At 32.5% G+C, this 21,508-nt stretch overlaps 1 long non-coding RNA gene across 1 annotated transcript; it reads left to right on the forward strand.

Moving 5' to 3' along the window:
- The first annotated feature begins 1,405 nt into the window (after positions 1–1,405).
- LOC109174545 lies at positions 1,406–18,927 on the forward strand. Its single transcript, XR_002053104.1, has 3 exons — positions 1,406–1,416; positions 3,030–3,033; positions 18,847–18,927. It is a non-coding gene; the product is annotated as an uncharacterized LOC109174545 (long non-coding RNA).
- Positions 18,928–21,508: the final 2,581 nt, after the last annotated feature.

Raw genomic sequence — 21,508 nt, forward strand, 5'->3', positions numbered from 1 at the left:
ATAGAGATGACAGACCAAGGATAGCCCCCATAACATTTTAGAAGCATGTAAAAAAGAGTTACGGAGCTAGGAGCTTTGGCAAGTTGAATCAGTTGCTTGTGAACAAAACCAAGTAGCGGATGCCCTTGCTAGAACTTTTGCCCACCTTCCGGTTGGTCTGCACATCCTTGGGAAACCACCTGAGGAAATGTTATGACTAATTGATGATGATAAATCTGGTGTACCTAGATGGCGTGAGACCTCTAGCTTTAACTAATATGTTGTAGTCTCTTTGGGTATCCCCCTCCTTTCTATATAAAAAAAAAAAGGATAAGAATTAAATAATAATATTCTATGTAAAAATGTATTTCACTTTTGGTCCCTACATTATAATAATAGGCAAATTATGCTAAGCAACCGTGTGCACCATGGATGGTGCACACGGTTAATTACAAAAATGACATCGTTTTACTTTTTAAAAAATCATTTTTGATTGTCGTTAGTTACGTAAACATATGTTCATAATTTTCTAATTTTACATTCTGAATGTATAGTTATGAAGTTATGGATGTGTAGTTATGCAATTCTGAATGTATAGTTATGAAGCTAAGGATGTGTAGTTATGCATGCAATTCTGAATGTATAGTTATGAAGTTATAATTTCACATTCTGAATGTATAGTTATAAAGTTATGGATGTGTAGTTATGCAATTCTAAATGTATAGTTATGAAGTTATGGATGTATAGTTATGCATGCAACTCTGAATGTATAGTTATGAAGTTATGGATGTGTAGTTATGCAATTTTGAATGTATAGTTATGAAGTTATGGATGTAAAGTTCAAATTATGCACAACATAACACCGTTAACGGTGATTGAAACTGATTTTTTTTTTTTTTTAAGTAGGACGTCAAAACGACATCGTTTTTGCAACCGTGTGCACCATGCTTGGTGCACACGATTACACAGCATAACGCTCCATAATAATAAGGGCCATTAAATTCAAAGTCCGTTTCGCCTTTTTGGTTATACAGGATAAGTTAAGTCTGTTTTAATGGTAAGTACAACATTTTCAAATGTACAACTATAATTACAAATAGACAATTGAGATTAGTTCTCACGTTTTGATGAGCAAATAATTCTTATTTAAAACCAATCTTATGAATATATATTGGCAAGTGAATACATATATTTTTGTAAAACTGTGAAATAATTTTAATTATCTATTTAATTTAAGATATTTGGAATAACAATGCCTAAAAAAGTGATAATATTTCTATAAAGAATTCTACTACATGTACTTCCTATTTCTAGTCATTCACTTTTACTCCTTATGTGACAATTGGTGATTAGTTACTATCATCCTGTGGATCTCAATGAAAATGTCAATGTCAAAATTTTGTGAGATGAAATAAAAATTGAGAATAATATTTAGAAGTATGAATAGTATTTTACTTCTATAAATATTATCAACTTTGAACGTGCCCAGGTAAGCATTAATTACCCCTACCTGGCTAGCTAGCTGGTAAAACAATAAATGGCATGGAATAAATCGCAACGGAAGAGATGGGGAAGAAACACGTACTACTACTCTTAGTTGTATCATTAATGCATCAAACCATAAACTATATACTATATATTATAATTTAAAAAAGAAAAAAAAAAACAAGAACAACAACAACAATGCATGCATTGTACCTTATGCCTTTTGGGTGTAAAAGTGGCTTTATTATTAATGATATATATATATATATATATATATATATATATATATATATATATATATATATATATATATATATATATATATATATATATATAGAATTGCACTCAGGTGCGAATGCTTCGCCCACGAAATAGGAATGGATTCTGTCCGTCCACGTGTCCAGATCTAATGGATGAGAAACAATGATTTTTTTTAAAAGCTCAGTGACATTTTCGTAAATAATTGAACATCGAAGTGCAAGTAAAATGTATTACAAGTGCATGTAAAATGTATTATAGGTGCAAGTAAAAATTTACACTGAGCATCAATACTAAGTGCACCTATAGTTCTAAGTAGTTGCACACATAGATATAAGTAGTTGCACCTAGGTGCATGAATGTTTGTGGGTGGTTTTCAGGGGTATTACTACCTGCTGAACTCAAATCAATGAATGTTAACAAGACAAAATTACATGCACTTATAGGTGAAAGGAGATGCACTGATAATTATAAGTAATTGCACATATAGTTATAAATAGTTGCACCTATAGTTATAAACACCCAGGTGCATGAATGTTTGCGGGAAGTGAATGCTAACAAGGCAAAATTACATGCACTTATAGGTGAAAGTAGGTGCACTTGTAAGTGATTTTACTTGCACTTCGATGTTCAATTATTTATTTTACCTTAATTTGAGGAGGAGAACTGTGAATTGGGATCGATCTTAAGGCGTAATAAATTCCTTTATTTATGTTCAAATTGAGACCTTAATTTGAAAATGACGAAAATACCCTTAATAATTTTATATTTTAGTGTGTGTAAAACAAATGAATGACCGGCATAATGAATTTTGACGCAAATAATAATTATGGACGAAAATTGGTACTAAAACAATAGTCGTGGATGAACATTGGTATGAATTAAACACGTGGACTAAAACTATCATTTTACTAATACTCGTAGGACCAAAATTGGTATTCGCTTAATTATTTCATAAAGACTAACAATGACATATTCCAAGCTAAGGTGTACAATTTTTTTTGCATCATTGATTATTTCCTTTAATGCTTCATTCATTCTATTTTATGTGTCTGATTCGGTTAATGAATCTTGACTGAAATTATTTCTAAATTAGTTTTTTTCAATTATTAAGTTTAATATTAATATATAAATTTAATATATTTAGAAACTGCATTAAAAGTATTATTAAACACACAAAATCAATATATTCCCTTCAAAAAAAAAAAAAACACATACAAAATCAAATTTAAAAACAATTAATAATATTAAAGAATAAAAAAAGAAGAAGAAATAATTGATTTAATCTATGATGAATAATAAATAAGAAAGGTAAATGGAATATATATTTTATAGTGTGTGCGTTGCAATTGAAGATAGAAATGGATAGACAACAAATAACATTTCTTGCCGAGTTAATGTCAGGTCCTCCGAGTATAGTGTTTTTGTCACGTTTAGTCTTAAATTTTTAAATTAATCATCCGTGATTTTTTGACTTTCAAATTTAATAATTCGTGGTCCAAGTTAACCACCTATGATCCTTCAACTTTAGAAATTTAACCAGCCATGGTCCTCTTGAAAGGACCATGATTGGTTAAAATTTAATAGTAAATTAGGAATTAGTAAAGAAAGAAAATAGACATCTTCATTAATGGAAATGAATTATTGAAGTTTGTTCAATTAAAATAAATTGACAATAAATGTTCTTTGTCTTCTACCAAATTCCATTTTCTATTGCAAAGTAAAGGCAAACACGCAATGTTATATAATCTACAATTAAAGAAAATAATCAACAACATAAAGAATTTTTACACTTTCAAATAGGTCATTGACTCATTATTGTTAGACTTTGTGAGAATTTTACTTGCATTTTTACCACTTTCTCTACCTTTAATTCATTATTACATTGGTCTGTTGGTGTATAATGGTTGATTTGTAATTCTAATCACACATGAATATGTTGAAAGATATTTTATTCTAACAATAATTGGATCTATATAGTCCACGGGGAGAGTTTATTGGTGTAGAAGGCTGGGTTGGTTTGTAATTCTAATCACACATGAATATGTTGAGTGTCATTGAAAGATACTTTATTCCCCAAGTCTATTGGTGTAGACTGTAGAATGGTTGGTTTATAATTCAAATCACATATGAATATGTTGAGTGCAATTGAAATATTCGATACTCTATTCTAACAATAATTGAATGTATATAGTCGGGAGAGAAATCATATTGATCGAATAATTACTGTTAATATAATTGTCAAATATTCGTTAAAAGTACCTACCTATTAAATATTTAATAACAAATTGTTCATAAATTTAAATATCTTCAATCAATAGTATCAACACAAAATACCATACATTTTTCCTGGGCTTCATTGCTTTAGCTAATAGATAAGATCCTCCATTGTGCACTACTGGAAATTATGAAATTTCCGACCACTTAAAAGTGATCTTAAATCAAGTCGAAAGCTTTGTTCCGATCACTTTTGGTATCCGGGAAAACCTTTGTTGTCATTTCCGACCACTTTTTGGTATCAACTTAATTTAAGAACACTTTTAGGTGATCGAAAATTCCATAATTTTCAGTAGTGGTGGTTTTTAAAAATGTGTTACGTTAATTATAGGGAAGTTCTATTTGCACCACCCTATTTACTATTTGCACCCACCTATTTAATAGGTCAAATAGATGGTGCAAATACCAAAGTAGGTGGTGCAAATAAATGTAGTCAAAGTAGGTGGTAACATTTATTATTTATTATTTTTTAACAATAAACATTAAAAAAAAAAAAAAATGATCGCCTTCTCCGGTGAGAAGGACTGCCTTCTCACCGGAGAAGGCAACTGGGCTGCCTTCTCCGGCGAGAAGGCAGCCCACTGTGTGGGTCGCCTTCTCGCCGGAGAAGGCAGCCCACACAGTGGGCTGCCTTCTCACCGGAGAAGGCAGCCCAGTTGCCTTCTCCGGTGAGAAGGCAGTCCGTCGCCTTCTCACCGGAGAAGGCGATGGCTGCTCCGTTTTTTTTTTTTTTTTTTTTTTTTTTTTTTTTTTTAAATTACATTTTGACCTCATAATTGTAAATTTAATAGGGTGGTGCAAATAGCATTTTGACCACCCATTAGGCTATTTGCACCACCCATATTTACTACCTTTTTACATTTTCAAAGTGCTTTATACCTCATTTTAGTCAATGGGTGGTGCAAATAGCAACACCCTTTTAAAACTGACCAAACAAATGAGTACAAACTTTGTCCTTATTTATTACCAATGAAATTTAAATTCAATTTTTATATTCATTTACGTGAACTTTTGGGTGTAAAAGTTGCTTTATTTTTAATGAGCTATATATGTTGTAGGCTTGTCCATAAAAGGCAATTGATGGATATCCAATTGTCCATACGTATAGGTTTCTAGAGAAATGGGAAAGCATGGAAGAAAGAGAGAAATGGGAACGCATATGAGGAAAGGAAATGGGAAATTGGAGAGAAATTAATGTTGTGTTGTACATTTGTCAGATTTTAAAAAAAGAAATTAAAAGAAAAAACAAAAATATTACTTATACTCTAAAAATTTATTTTTTACTTTTACATCCATTAACTCACATAATATACTATTAACTGTGTATATATATATATATATATATATATATATATATATATATATATATATATATATATATATATATAGAGGGTTGCATTTAAATATAAACCCCTTAAAATACAAACTCTCCTTAAAATACAAACTTGAGCTCGTGCACACATTAACATACTTACATGCACACAGTTTGTATTTTAAGAAAAGTTTATATTTTAAAAGGGGTTTGTATTTGAAAATAATCCTCTATATATATATATATATATATATATATATATATATATATATACACATACCGTTAATAATATATTATGTGAGTTAATGGATGTAAAAGTAAAAAATAAATTTTTAGAGTATAAGTAATATTTTTCTTTTTTCTTTTAAGGGAAAATGACACTTTTTCCCCCTGAGTTATATACTTATAGTACTTTTTCCCCCTGAATTATTTAAGTGGCTCTTTTTCCCCCTGAAATGTTAAATGGACATATTTACCCTTAAAATAAATATTTAAAATAAATAATTCATTTATTTTTCTTCTCCAACAAATTATTACTATAATTTGGTTCAAACCAAACAGATACTATAGCAACCAAACCAAAATATTCCAATTACAATTTATAATCAAAACGCGATATTTAGAGTTTATTAAAATCGCGAACCGGAATGGCCGGTTCATGTTCCGAACTGAAAAAATAAAATACATTTATTGTTGAATTTAGACTATTTTAAAATAAAAAATAAAATTTTAAAATAAAGACGGTTCAAAATTGCGAATCGGATCCGGAACCGCCGGTTCATGGTTCATGATTCAATTTTTTTTAATTCTTAAATTTAATAAATTGAAATCTAAATATTGGGTTCTAGATCTGAATTATAACCGAAAACTTTTAATTCGATTGCTATAGTGTCTGGTTCAGTTTGAACCGAACCGTGGTAATCGCTACATATACGCAATAATTAGTTGGATAAGTAAAATAAATAAAATGTTTACTTTAAGGGTAGAAATGTCAATTTAATATATTAGGGGGAAAAACCACCACTTTTAAAATAATTGAGGGGGCTAATGTGCTTACATAAATAATTGAGGGGGAAAGAGTGCTATAAATATATAACTTAGGTGGGAAAAGTGCCATTTTCCCTTCTTTTAATATACCGTTAATAATATATTATGTGAGTTAATGGATGTAAAAGTAAAAAATAAATTTTTAGAGTATAAGTAATATTTTTCTTTTTTCTTTTAATATATATATATATATATATATATATATATATATATATATATATATATATATATATGGATCATGTGAAAACACTTTTATAGGAGAGGAATAAGAACTAATCTTAGGTTTACATACGTAAAAATTCGACAGATTTGATTAGATTTTTTTTGTTTAAAAAAAAAGAAGAGATGTGATGGTAGTTTCGTAATTATCATAAACTTCTGTGCAAACTTTAACACTTAAATATGCAATCTTTAACACTGGACCAAATAAAATATAAAACTAAGTTATAAAACTCTAAAATCAAAATTCTAATTGCAATGTCCTTTTGCATTTTTGCAAGTGCAAACTTTTAATACTAAACATGCAAAATGTTCACATTAAATGTGCAAAAACATTAATACTAAATGAGCAAATGTGGAAAAGTCTAAAAATTGTAGATTTTAGTGTTCACATTTGCATAGCAAAGTTGGTGATAATTACGAAACTGTCGCTGCGGTTTTTTTTTTTTTTTTTTTTTTTTTTTTTTTTTTTTTTTAATATGATCTAGTGCATTCAATTTTTGTAAAAGTAAGGTTAGTGGAAGCGTTATTGACTCTTTATGTTTTAATAAGTTGAGAAAGTATATGAACAGATACTACATTGTAATAGAGCTAGTAGCATTCAAAAAAAAAAATTTAATTTTCTCCTACAAACTTGTTCTCATATAATCTAACACACACACATATGGATATACCCTGGGATACCAAACCGTACATATTAAGCACCTGACCGGACCACGCTTAGTAAGGATTGTTTACCAACCTAATCCAACCCCGAGAGACAACTCAATCAATCTGAACGGGAAATCTTTTCGCTTATTAGTTTTTATAATGCTGTCAAAATGATAATCCTCTAAATCTTACACATTTTAATATAATAAAGATGTCTTTAAAAAATAAATGTAGAATGATATTTGATGAACAAATATGCTAGATTTTAATTAGAGCAAACATATTTTATAATCTCGTGACTTTTCTGAAATTTACATGAGTAAAATTTTTGATTCTATATATTTTTCAAATATTGTTTAATGTGCACATTTTTTATTTTATTTTATTCTTTTTTGAAAATTACACATTTTTTTTTTATTTATGCAACTAACATATGTTTCATTGTTCTTGTATATGACAGACAATGTAATACATACTCGATCGCAAAATCAATTTGGATATGACATTATGTGAATCAAACAAATAACTTGCGATATTTAGGGATTGAAGGGTTACTTAGAAACGGTAATACTTGTGGGAAAAAATATAATACTTATCAAGAATCCGACTTATTTCACACAATTGTTATATCGTGCATCAGGGCGCACAATAAATTCCATGTTTCGTATGTACATAATCGTATAATAGAATACACATAAACTCCTAATATAATACACATAATTTTAACATAATACATAATACACATAAACTCTTAACATAATACACATAAACTCTTAACGTAATACACATAAACTCTTAACATAATACACATAAACTCTTAGCGTAATACGCATAAACTCTTAACGTAATATACATAAACTATTAACATAATACACATAAACTCTTAGGGCGCACAATGCATTGTGCACCTTGGTGCACGATATAATTTGTCTATTTCACAGATGAGGATCAATTAAACGGGTCTCGTCATAAGGTAAAATTATAAAAGGAAAAGGTACAAATAGGCAATTGAACTATTTGGGAGATAACAATTAAGCCACTGAACTCGAATAAGCTCCAAATTGATCCATGAACCTGAAAAAAATGTGCAATTAACATTTTTAGCAGGTTAACAACAAGTTTTTGTTGATTAGGATGTCATGTGTATTTTTTATTATTTATTTATTTATTTATTTATTATTATTATTATTATTATTGTTATTATTATTATTATTATCATTTGACCCTTAAAAAAACATTTGACACCTGACAACTGTTAAAGCATTTAGGATAATAATAATAATAATAACAATAACAATAATAACAATAATAACAATAATAATAATAATAATAATAATAATAATAATAATAACCAAACGCCCCCTTAGCAGTGAAATAGAGGATCACAAAAAGAGGCCATATATCTAATCCAATATAATTGAATTTACTGAACAGTATGAAGAATTGCATATTCATTTCAATATTAGGACTATATTATTTATATTAGACTAGGACTATATTATTCGTGTTAAACTAGGATTCTATCTAGTATCTATATATATGCTCTATGTACTCTCTGACATTATCATTGAATACAACACAATCTATATTCTCATCTGGTATCAGTTTTCAGGTTTTCTCTCATGGAGCTAGGCTTTAGCGCTTAAGAGTGTCGCTAATTACAATTGTTGATTGATGTGGTTCCATAATTACAATGAGCACTTGTTCGGCGGCGACGGAATTCTGGCTTGACGAGTTTGGGCGGTGCGATTATTAATCTTCTACCTCCATGCAAATTATTAATCTTGTTCCACTAGATCAAATCATTCTGTGGTGATCATATGGCTCCAGAAAAATCAAGGAAGCGAGGCCACCACCATAGCAATAGTAAGCATGCCGTACGTGGAGTTACCACGGAACTCGCGGAAGAAGTCGACAATCAATGTGGTGGCGGTAATCTTAATTGCCGTGGAAGCTGGCACCGTAGCGATGGTAGTGGCAGTCTGCACCAAGGTCAGCAACATGACTTTAATGAACCGTGTCAAATTTATAAAGGTTTCGGTCACACGGGAGCTAATTGTTTATGGCGCTATGATGAACCGTGTCAAATTTGTAAAAGTTTTGGTCACACGGGAGCCAATTGTTTTTGGCGCTATGATGATCCGTGTCAAATTTGTAAATGTTTCGGTCTCACGGGAGCCAATTGTTTTCGGTGTTATTCAGGGGCTCCGGGTTCTCAGCGCTTTTCACCCTCCCGGCTCCTCAGGCGAATGTAGCCGTTTCTGGTGATGACTCGGGTGGTCCACATGAGTGGTTTCCTAATACTGGTGCTACCAACTATGCTACGCCCGATCCTTCTTTGTTGACCTCTGCGACGGGTTATGATGGCCCTGAGACTCTTCGTGTTGGCAGTGGTACATGTTTGCCTATTGTTAATGTTGGTTCAGCTTCGTTAGCCACTAATTCTAGGTCTTTTAAGTTAAATGATGTTTTGCATGTTCCTGATCTTTCTAGTTCATTATTATCTGTCCAGCGTTTTGCCAAAGATAATAATGTTTTCTTTGAGTTTCACCCACTTTGTTTCTTTGTGAAAGACATTTTGACCAAGAAAGTCCTATTTAAAGGGCATGCATCTGGTGGCCTGTACTCCTGGCCTACGTCCTCTCCTGCTCCAGCTGCATTTGTTTCTGCGTGTTCCTCTTTTGTCTGACATATGTGGTTGGGGCATCTGCATTCTAGAGTCTTACGTAAAATTTTGGAGTCTTCGTCTATTAGTCATTTTAATTATAAAGATCTTCCCAATGTTTGTTCTTCTTGTCAATTGGAAAAATCATCTCGTTTTTCATTATCTCGTGTTGACACTACTAGTACGCATCCTTGTGCTTGAGGGGGAGTATTAGGACTATACTATTCATATTAGACTAGGATTATATTATTCGTGTTAGACTAGGATTTTATCTAGTATCTATATATATGCTCTTTGTACTCTTTGACATTATCATTGAATACAACATAATCTATATTCTCATCTTCAAATCCCATACGTATTTCAATGTTGAATATTAAATATATTTGGACGTGGACGGAGAGGTAAAGGACGCGATTATCCCCCGTCGATCTGCGTTTATCTTCTTTATTAAGCACGTAGCGTTCGACGTATTTTTAGTTTTTTTTTTTAATTTATTGTAGTATGTAGCCCTTGCACAGTCGAGGCATTTTTGGAAAAAACTCTTACTATTATATCAACTAGTTTGTTCATTTTAATAAAAACAAAAAAAAAAAAAAACCCTAAGATTATGGCATACAAGAATTTTTTATTTTTTTTTATGTGATATTCATTCATTAAACAATAACAAAAATATTAAACGAAGAAAAGAAAAACAAAAGTGTTTATTTGTGGAAATGATTAAATAAGGGTAGGTAAGCATAAAGATGTAAATAAGGGAATTAAATGATAGAGGGAAGCTAATATGCAAAGTTCACATGCTAGAAGTGTGTATTAAAATAAAAATAATACCTAAAATTATACCCTAATATAATGTTAATTATATGACAAGATGAAGAAAACATTTTCTTTGGTCTACAAAATATTAAATTTGTAATTCTAATTTGATTTTTTTCATTCTATTAGCATAAAGAATAAGAATTTTACATTATATGAAATATGATTTGATATTTCCAATTAGCATTAGTGTGGTTTCATTGTTACAAGACTTTTTTAAATCTTCAAAAATATATTATGGGCAATCACATATATGTTAAAAAGAAAAATGTGAATTAAAGTTAAGGGTGGAGTAGGGAGAGGAATAAAAGGCATAGGGGGCATGACGTAATGCAAACTAATATGGGATGGATAGTATGGTAAGAAGTAGCTTCATGTATTAGAGTATTAATGTTTTTCAATGGTGAAGACTAAATTATGGGCACATCTACAAAACTCTGCACAACTAGTGTGATCTCACCTATCACCTCTCATTGATGTTATCACATTTGTGCCTGTTTTTATAGCTATTTTGAATCATCTCAGTAACTAAGTTCTTTAATTTTGCTTATTTAATACATGTTTTCCCTTGCTTTCTCATTAGGACATGGTTTTACACTTGTTTTGAACGTCTTACGGTGTTTGGTAGTGTTTTTTTCACCATTACAGGTTAAGTGTAAAAGCAAGGGGGGATTTTCAAGCACGACTGGATAAAAAAGAAGAAGTAGTCGAAGCATCAAAGCCTCGACGCGTCGAGCCCGCTGCTCGACGCATTGAGAATTTCCAGTAGCTACAGAACGTGCCAGATTAGAGGCTCGACGCGTCGAGAACGCGGAGTGCTGAATTTTGGAACTTTCCTAAAAGAATTCCATTGTGTTTCTACTATAAAAGGATCATCTTTCATCAACCCTAGAGTTCTTCTTTTTTTTCAGATTTTGGTATTGGAAGGCAACTAAGAGCAAGAACCAAGAGGACTAATTTGAAGATTTACAATTAGCTTTGGAATAGAAAATTGGCTAGGAAGATTCGGGAGAATTCTTTCACTCTTTCTCTTATTCCTATTGTTGTTTATTTATCTTTAAACATTGTATTGATTGCTATTATGACCATGAGTGGCTAAAACCCTTAGGGATTTTTGGGTGAATTTGTTTATGAACCTATGTGCCTAGTTCTTTAATTCTTTAATATATTTATGTTTGGTTTTATGATTTGTGTTGCAATCTTGTTTTAATCTGTTGTTGTTAGTAATTAAAGGCCTAAATTACTTGCTTCATAGGCATGTTCGTGTCATAACAAGAGTTAGACATAAATTAGGGCACACACGATTGCACTTGACTTTTGCACCTTGAGAAAGGGAAAATTGGTTGGGGAATTTATTCTAGATTGTTGCGCATCGAGAAGTGGTAGTAATTGGGAACAAATGAATGCTGTTCTTTGTTCTTAATGAGTGTTTAAGCCATGAGAGTGGAAATTCTCCAGGAATAGAGATTACGAGAGTAATTCGATTCCACCTTGCATTCTCACACAAGTCTTAATTCCAAACTAAATATTACAACTTTAATTGGCATTAGGTGATTAAACATTGTGATCCCAAGAATCCTGCTTTGCTCTATTGCTTACAACACCTTGTTAATTAGTTTATTCTGCTTTGTATTTTCTACAATTATCATCTTCAAGTTTCGTTCAGATTAGTTCCATATGAGTAACCAAGTATCTAGTGCTTAGTACCTCACTTCCATGTGGTTCGATAACCCGAATACTCCGGGTATTATTTGTTTGCCCCAAATTACCGCAATCACTCATCTATCAGTTTTTTCTTACTATTAATTAAGACTTGTATATGAAATTATAGATTAGCGATGTCAATCGAGCCAGCCCTTTCGATTTCGGGCTAGTCCTGTTGGATTGTCGGGCTAATCGGTTATTTTATTATTTTATTTTCAGGTTCGGTTTGGCCCTAAGCCTAAATTTCGGGTTGTCGGACTAATCGGGCGGGCTGAATCATCTAAACTAAAATTGAAAACTGAAAGTGAGTATCCATATTTAGAGCTATAAAAACAGACCCGATTTGTCGAGCTGAGCCTGTTTAGCCTTTGTTTACGTATGTTAAGTTGTATAGTTCTCCGATACGATCCAAATGGGTCGTCCCGCTTAGCCCCTATGGGGTACCCGTGTTATACAGGTTAGTCTCATGACCTATGTAACCCACGGGCACACCTATATATCCCGCGAGGCCGCCACCCCTAGTCATACCTCCATTGTAAGCTTATTTAAATGTGTTTGTAATTGTGCATTACAATTTAAAAATAATGTTATTAGTAAGAATTAAACTTTTAATTTCTCATTTATTCTTAACCTATCAAGATCAATTAAATGCTAAAGGTATTTATTAAACTTTTTTGTATAACAATATGTTTATTTAAATCATTAACAAACATTATATAGTTATATAATTATATAACACACTCACACGCACAGAATAATGATCAAATGAAAATCACCCTATATGCTAGAACATGATGAGAACCAACATAATTGTACACAATCTACTCTAAGATAAATTGTGTGCATTGTGTTTTTCGAATATTATTGTGTGCATTTATATTGTCGTTGGCAGTTCTCAATTAAGGAGTGATGGTCACTTGAACGCAAGCATATATATATATATATATATATATATATATATATATATATATATATATATATATATATATATATATATATATATATGTTTATTTATTTATTTATTTTATATTTATATATAATTTAGTCATATTATGATTATTAAATTTTACAAGTATTATTTAATACGTTTAATGGTAATTTTATATTAATATTAATATAATTATATATATAACTAATTTAAATTTTATTTATTACATAAATTAAGTAAAGTTATTATAAACTATATCATTTATAAACTTCATAACTTTTTTGAATACTATAAACTCTATTACAATGCACTATCTATTTATAAGTACTTTCTCAACTTACTAAAGCACAGAAAGTCAATAGCGCATCCCCTGAGGCTCAAACCTACAAACTATAATTATATCAATGTTAAATACATTATAATTATATTTCAAACTAGGACATATTCACTAACAAATATAAACTTATACATAATTCAATTAATCTAAACTGACATTTAATTTCTAAATTCTAACTATAAATAATCAATATACTTACACAGTTATACTATAAAATAATATTTAAATTAAGTTTTTAACTTTCATTATTTATTATTATAAAATAATTTATATTGTAATATATTTATTAAAATTTTATTTAAAAATGTAATAAAAAATACTAAAGATAACTCACCTAAAAATTTAATGTATTTTATTTTTCACATCACTTCTATAATAAAGAATAGTTTCAATAGTTCGTGTTATCGGGCTAGCCCATTTAATTTCGGGTTATCCCTATCGGGCCATCGCGTTAATTGGTTTCGGGCTCATTGAACTAATGTTTTTATCGATCTAGCCCATTCGGGCTATAGCCCTATCGATTTTGGTTTTATCGGGTTAGCCCATTGGGTTCAGACCCGATTGACATCCCTATTATAGATGTAGAATGTTAGAGATAAGCCCGCACATGCTTAGCTCAATGGTTAAATAGGTTGTATTCAGGAGAAAAGACCAAGATTCGAACCTCGGCGGTGGCAGTGTGAGGATTATGCCCAAAGTCAATAGATTCTTATGCACTCTAGGAATATTTGGCACTGCCTACTGAGCCATTGAGCCAAATGCTTTGACGGGCCGGGAGTTGAGAATTCAACCTTTTGGGGAAAGAATGATAGAGATAAGAATTTCTTATATGCCATTTTTCTTTAACAACACGTCTGGTTCACGGAATGAATTTTGAGGTAATAGGAATGCTATTTCATAAGGAATATAATAGGCAAAGAATAGAATAAGAATTGTATTCTATTGTTTGGTTCGTGGAAGGAATAGACTTAAGAAATTATATTACAGTGTTTGGTTGGTTTAAGGAATAGAAATGAAATATGTTTTAAAAGACATAAATACATACCCTTATAAAAATATTTGGTGGTGGTGGCGAGTGGCGACGATGGTGGTGGTAGTGGTGGCAGCGGTGGGGTGGTGTTGGTGGCAGTGGTGGCGGCGGTGGCGGTGGTGGTGGTGAAATAGGAAATAAATTTAATTGGAGGGTAAAATACGAAATAGCAACTTTAGGCTATTCCTGAGAACTTACGAATAACCTAATACCAAGGGGTCTCCCAGGAATCTCTATACCCCTTGCAAGGGGAATATGTCATTCCCTGAAAAAATAATAGATATTTTTACAAAACAAAGGAATATGCCTATTACTAGGAATGCTATTCCATTCCATGCCTATTCCGCGAACCAAACGTGCCATAATACATTGGGTAGATATTCATAATGATATAATGATGTTCATTTAATTTCAAGCTATATGTCAATAGTAGTTTATTTAAGTTACCCATTCGGAGACGAAGGAGGAGGGGGAAGGGGGTGACAGGCAGCCACCCCTACGCTTTTTTTATTTTTATTTTTATTTTTAAAGTTTATTATTAAAAATTGTTTAAAATGTCAAACCCACCTTTCAGGTAAGCAGGAAACTTGATGAAATGGTAACATAATATCAGGTGAAATTGCATATATTTAGGGTATTTAGTGGTCTAATTACACTTTCTTTTTATTCAGTGGATTAATTACATTTTCGGATTACATTCAATTAGAACCTTGCTTATTCCTATTAATTTTTATTTATATTTGTATCAAACTTTTTTAGAATGCATATTAAGCTCTCTGCCGCTTCTATTTTATTAATTGGTTATATTTGACATTATTTCCATGACAGTTTGAGGGTTTAAAAACTTGATGAAGGCATTAGTGAATGGTTGAATTTAATGGTGTTAATTATTAATTTTAATTAATTAATTAATTATATCATTACTTTAAAACAAGCTTTGGGTGAATGTGATGCGGGAAAAGTATGTTAAAAACGCCAATAGCTCTTGGGGTTGGCGTAGCATTTTGAAGGGCAAAAGCTAAGGGGCATTCAGTGGAGAGTGGGTAATGGGTCTTCAATCAATCCATCCCTGGCATCAACCAGCTCCATCCCCCTTCCTGTTAACAGTGATAACTTGCAGGTGAAAGAAAGACGTGCTTAATAATGACAGTTCATGGAATTCATCAGTTCTTGAATCCCTCGTCCCGGAGGATCGATGTGGTAATAAATCGTATACGAGACATCCCCATACCGATCACCAACGGTCAAGAGGATAGACTCTTTTGGCCTCATTCAGACACTGCTGTGGTCACGGTAAGCTTGGCTTATTTTTAGCCGATCTTTGGGGACTCCGGGAGGGTCTCCGGCTTGCTAAGTCGCTCGGTTTCGATAAAGTGGAAGCGGAAATTGATTCTATGGCTGTCATGCAAGCTCTCAACAAAGAGTTAGAGTCCTTCCTGCAGGTAGCTGACACCCTTATTCTTGACTGCAAATCGCTCATGCAAAGCTTCCCAGGCTTCAAGCTCAATCACATCCTTAGGGAAGGCAATTGGTGCGCAGATTTTCTTGTCAATTTGGGTTAGAACTCACCCTGGCGTACGTCCACACTGATGCACACTCCGGACGAGACGGTTCCATTACTGAATGGTGACGCGAACAGAGTCGCCGTAAGAAGATTTTATTAACCCCGGGCCCTCGGCCCCTTCCCCCGTATCAAAAAAAAAAAAATTATATAATAGAGTGATGGCATACATGGTATAATTCCGCATTTTCCACATATATGCGCGAAAACGAAAGAATATGTCATAACATAAAAAATGTATCATATATATTATACTCAGTATTTGTGTATTGTAGAGAATTAGACAAATTTTACCTTTGTTTTTTTTTTTTTTTTTTTTTTTTTTTTTTTTTTTTTTTTTTTTTTTTGAAACAAATTTTACCATATTACCAATAGTTTGCTGGCAACATACAATACAATATTTGGTCATAATAATTTTTTTTTTTTTTTTTTTTTGAATGCTACTAATTCTATTACATTGTAGTATCTGTTCAAACATACTTTCTCAACTTAATGAAGCACAAAAGTCAACAATGCCTCCACCGAGGCTCGATCTCATGACCTCCCACATGGAAGAGGTCACTACAAGCCATCTGATAAGACTCACCAAAAAAAAAAAAAAAACAATCTTGATTAAGAAAGCGACATGTCGCTACTTTTACGCAATGCATTTTTGCCAATACTAGTATGGGCCAAGCAGTATCTGGATAATCGAATAATCTCCGAATACAATCTCCTATTTCTATTATCATATCTTTAGCAATTTCTTCTGAAATATCTATACTAGCCAAGGTCCCTCGAGTATAGTGGTTTCACCATCAATAGTCATAAATTTTCGTTTTTACCCTCCGTCATCCTTCGAATTTCAAAAATGACCTCCACTAGTCCTCCCGTTAAGCTTCTCCGTCTCATTCGTTACATCTTAAGGGCATAATAGTCATTTTGTTTATTTCTCCCAAATACACAGTTTGTCGAGCTAAGAAGTAAAAAAACCCATATGCAATCTGACGAAGTGGGGGTGCTTGATTCTACCTAGCGTCTGAATCTCCACCGAAAAACCTTGGTTGTGGCAGCCGGTGCCGCGCCCGATTAGCTTCTTGATTTCCATGTCCATGCCGGAGGCTTGGATTTCCGGTGAAAGATGATGCTGAGGAGCGGAGGAAGATGAAACTGAGGGGCAATATCGGGCGTGAGGTGAACAAAGGCTTGGATTTTTGGCGAAAAACTGTGCCAAAGTTTAGAGAAGTGAGACAGCGACCGTGGGGAAATGGGCGGTGGAAATATGAGATCCCCTGAGCCGTCGGCGGGTATGATTAGAAACCTTTGGCAATTTATACCATACACCCCGGCGTATAGCTCTATGTGTGCCCAGCATCAAAACGACGCCGTATGGAGTTGATACGTAACGGCCTTTTTTTTATTATTCAGTTAACGCCGTCAAGTGGTAAGAAGAGGGAAGTGAGAGAGGGGTTCTAAAGAGATGGTGTCGTCGCGCCGATCATGTCTGTTGGATTAGAGAACACGGTAGCGATCTGATTGTTCGATTTGTTCCGTATTTTGCAATTGTTGGATGTAAGCCATGTGTTCTTCGATTGCGCAGCAGCATGTGGCGGAGACAGAGCATATAACTGATCCTGTTGAAGTGGAAGATACAGAGGATGCTAGTCCAGGTATTAATATTTGATTTTTAAGATTTTCTTTTGTATTTTGTTTGATGTATGATGAATATATTGAATTCGCCGTTGAATTATATAAGAATTGATATAGGATTGTTGTTTGATTGTGGTTGTTTTGGATGTTAGTATGGTCTGATTTGAAGATGTTGATATAGGGAGGTTTTATGTGCATTGTATGGTTTGATTTGTTCGTTTTTTTTTATGCAATTGTGTAGATTTTTAGGATTGAATGTCATAGTAAGATGGACTGAAAAGATAGGTTTATGTATTTATGATTATGTGTATTGTGCCATATGTTTATGTGTATTATAGTTATGGATTATGTACATTAACAGTATGGGTAGTTAAACTGTATGTGATTTGCAGCTGATCAGGATTTGGTAGGGATGTCAGTGTGTTCGGTTGATGAAGCATATGACATGTATAATAATTGTGCTTTTAGAGTGGGTTTTAGTGTGAGGAGGGGTAAGCAAAGATATACTTCTGCTACAAAAACAATGAAGGCGAAGATGTTTCATTGTTCGAATGATGGATTTAAAAGGAGTACAGGAAAAAGGTGTTATTCTAAAATTGATGGTCGTATAGGTTGTGGTGCATATGTCCAATTTGATTTACTAGAGAATGGGACGTGGATTGTTTCAAAGCACGAGAAGTTGCATAATCACGAATTGGTTCCACCAAGCAAGAGTTACGTTTTAAGGTCACATAGGATGGTGTCTAGGAATCATATATCCTATCTTACTGATTTGAAGAGCAGTTGTGTGTCTGTTGCAGATGGTGTACGATTCTTTAAAACACAATCAGGGGGAACACCACTTGTTGGTTTTACAAGTAGGGATGCATATAACTCTCTATGTACCGATGCATTGAACAGATTGGATGGCATTGATTCAAACACATTGATTGAAATATACAAATGGAGGCAGTCAAGTGAAAGGGATTTTTACTTTGATTTTGAGGTGGATTTGGAGTCAAGGTTGTGTAGTTTTTTTTGGAGGGATGGACGAATGAGGAGTGATTATGATTTGTTTGGGGACTTGTTAGTTTACGATACAACATATCGTACTAACAAATATGACATGATTTGTGGACCTTTTGTTAGCATGAATCACCATTGCATGAATGTTATGTTTGGATGCGGTTTTTTGATGAATGAGAAGACTGAGTCATTTGTATGGTTGTTTAAGACATTTTTGAGATCTATGGATTACAAAAGTCCACAAAGCATAATGACTGATCAATGTGCTGCTATGGCTGTTGCAATTGTTCAAGTTTTTCCAAGTTCACGACATCGGCTATGTATATGGCATATTGGTGAGAACTCAAAGAAGCACATTAAAGGGTTAAGAAATCAAAAAGATTTCTTAGATATATTCAATTGCTTGTTGAAGTATACGGATACAGAGGCAGAGTTTGAATTTTACTGGACAAGGTACGTGTCTGATGTATGCTTCGTTATTTTTTATATTTTATTATTAGTTTATATTGGATTATCATTGAATGACTATTTTTTGATTATATTACACAGAATACAGAATTAATTTTTTGGATCAAGTTTATGTGTATCTATTTGATAGGTTATGTGTATTCATGTATAAGATTATGTACATTAGTCTGTTCTGTATGTGATATCCTGACATGCTTGTAGGTTTACTTTAATATATTTATGGCATGTTATTTCACAATAATCATTGGATTGAAAAGCTGTATGGGTGTAGAGAAAAATGGTGTCCTGCATTTAATAAAGATTATTTTTCGGGTGGGATTTTATCTTCTCAAAGGAGTGAGACCACAAATCACTCTATTTCTAGAAGGTTGTCCAAGACATCTGGTCTGTGTGATTTTTATAACTCATTTGTTGGGGTCATATCAGAGTGGAGAAGTAGAGAGAATGGGGAAGATGTTCGGTGTTCACAAGGGGTACCCACAATGGTGATGGATAATGTTAAGATTCTGTTGCATGCTAGGGAAATTTATACAATTGAGATATATTATTTGTTTGAAGAACAATTTTTGAAAGGTGGATCATGCTATCAAGAGTGTGTGACGTTGCAAGATGGTGTGTATAAGTATCATGTTTAGAGGCCTGATGTTGATATTATTAGGCATGAAGTGATCTTTAACAGTAGACAAATGGACATTGGATGTAGTTGCAAGTTGTTTACTGAATTGGGGATTTTGTGTTGTCATTGTTTACGCATTCTAAATGTGCATTGTGTTTCTGAAGTCCCTGAGAAGTATATTTTGAAGAGGTGGACTAAAAAAATTGTTGAAGTTGATAATTTTGATATAATGTCTAGAAGTTGATAGTGGTAATGGTGCATCTTCTGTTTGGTTATTAGAAATCATTAGGAAATTTCAGAGGCTTGCTGTTTACAGTCAGGAAAATATCGAAGGATGGAAGATTTGTGAAGAAGCAATTGCAGATGCAAAGAGAAGACTTAAAGCTGATTGTGGTGGTAGTTTATTTGAAGAATGTGACATAGGATCGCCAAGTGGTGTTATAAAGGATCCATCTACTAGGCGGACGAAAGGGTTGCGGAATAGGAGGGTGAGCAGTGTTATTTCAAAGAAATATAACAAAGCAAGGGGACGGAAGCATCTTGCAAATATGGTTGCTTCCAAAATAAAATCTGCTGTAGTTCAGTCTCAAGTTGAGGATGATATTGTAAATATTGCGGGTGATGGATATCTTGTCCACCCAAGTTCCGGAGGTTCTAGTTTTTGTCACGTTAGCACAATGTCAAGCATGGAGGATAATTAAAGCATATGTTAGTGTTAATCATCGTAGTTATATGTATCACGTACAGAAGGATGTTAAATCATATAACTCAGCAGTAATAAAATAGACATTTATTATGATATGTGCTGTTTTAAAAGTTTATGTGTATTCATTATATACTTTATGTGTATTACTTCATATGATTATGTACATTTTTATTTGTGTTAATTACTTTTATATATTTATGTACATTTCTTTTTTAAATTTGCAGTTATCAGTATAGGGAAATGATATGCTTGGTCCTATGTGTATTCTGTACATGGATTATATTCAGTAGGATGTTTGATTGTATATATTAGCAGAAACAAAATATTTGTTAGACTTTTTTTAGTAGTATGTGCACTGTTTTGAAAGTTTATGTGTATTCATTATATGGGTTATGTGTAATACTTCATATGATTATGTACATTTTTTGATAGTTCATAGTTTGTGTTGTATTTGCATTGATTATGTACAAAACTATATTGGGGAATATGAAAAATATAGAATACAAGTAAACATTAGATTGGATTACCAAAAGGAGCATATACAAATTTCTGATAATTGTTTATCAACTGAAACTTCCAAAAATTGAACAAAAAATACAAGTAAGTCTGAGCTTGGATTAGCAGAATTGCTTTTTACAGATTCTTGTTAGTAGTTTCACTTCTATTTCTTGTAGTTGTCCCTCGCTGAGTGCATGACTGTTTCTATGTATTCGTTGTTCTTCCACATGAGGATGTTTGCTGCATATTTGGCTCTAAGCGATGTAATGAAAGCAGCCTACAATAAACAAAAGATAGATGTTAAAATTAGAAGAAAG

Source organism: Ipomoea nil, unplaced genomic scaffold (assembly GCF_001879475.1).
Source record: "Ipomoea nil cultivar Tokyo-kokei standard unplaced genomic scaffold, Asagao_1.1 scaffold0642, whole genome shotgun sequence".
Classification (NCBI taxonomy): Eukaryota; Viridiplantae; Streptophyta; class Magnoliopsida; order Solanales; family Convolvulaceae; genus Ipomoea; species Ipomoea nil.